Source organism: Pyxicephalus adspersus, chromosome 3 (assembly GCF_032062135.1).
Source record: "Pyxicephalus adspersus chromosome 3, UCB_Pads_2.0, whole genome shotgun sequence".
NCBI classification, from domain to species: Eukaryota; Metazoa; Chordata; class Amphibia; order Anura; family Pyxicephalidae; genus Pyxicephalus; species Pyxicephalus adspersus.
The window spans coordinates 122,442,646-122,443,882 of record NC_092860.1 but is presented as its reverse complement, the minus strand read 5'-3'; positions in this window follow the sequence as shown (position 1 = coordinate 122,443,882).

Here is a 1,237-nt window from a genome sequence, read left to right as displayed (position 1 = left end):
GGTATGTAATAGTGTTATGTATCTTTTTATAATGTATCTTTTTATGTATCCTTTTACAATGTATCTTTTTATGTATCCTTTTATAATGTATCTTTTTACATCTGTTTGGAGGCTGTAGAACCTCTACACAGTGCTGAAAAATCTTTTTCCTCCCATTGACTTTAATGTTGTTTTCGGCTTTGACATTCGACCACCCAAATTTTTTTGCTATATTCGAGCGAATAGCTGCCGAATCGAATAGTGAGCTATTCGACCAACACTATTGCTGACCAAGAAGGAAGCATAGCATTTTAGGATCAAAACAGATGGCCCAATTGTGTTGGTGATATTGCAACAACTCAATGACTCTCTTTATGTCTGCATATTCTTCACAAACAGAAACTGAATGGCCAATTGGGACTGACCCAAATATATTGCCATTGTGAAGGAGGACATACTTCTTTAAGTTCTGCTTTGAGCTATCGATGAATAGTCGCCATTCAGTTGAGTTATTGATTGGAAATCCCAATTCCTCCATTAAACCAGGTATGTTAAAGCAATACACAAAGCCACTGTAGGTTCTAAAGTACTGCAGAAATGCAATTCCTCTGGTTTGAAAGTATGGTACCTTTGTTCCTTTTTCAAGTAAGTTTTTCTCACGCAGTCATCACTCTTGATGCTAGGAGTTCTGAAGCCTTCTTCGATAGTGCCAAATCACTCAACTCATGCTGAGCAAATCCCTTACAAACAGAGACCTCTTCAATTTCAAACTTTTCATCATTGTTGTCACCTAGATCAGGGTAGTGTAACGAAAACCGACACTGGGATTTCATCTGATTAAGCCACTGGACGTATAGCCGATGGTAGACTAGATGGTAGGATACTCTATGTTATACTTATTTTTCTTGTTATATCCTGAAGTTTTCACCATTCAAAAGTAACAGTCACTGAAATGATCTCCTGGCTCTCGCCAAACCATAGGTATACCAAATGGCATCTTATCACGTGTTCCCTTTGTCCACATCGGTAACCCTCGACACTCTGTTTGCACACCTTATGAGGGGCCTAAGACTTATCTTGATCACCAAATTTACCTTTGAAATATACCAAATAGGCTTGCTCTACAAATGTGCTGATGTTCACCCTTTGACTGGGAATGGTGAAACTGCCACAGATATAACAAAATGAATCGAGGTTGTTTTGGCACTTACGCCGAGAAACAGCAGAGCCAGACATGATCTGAAAGAAAGGAAATATC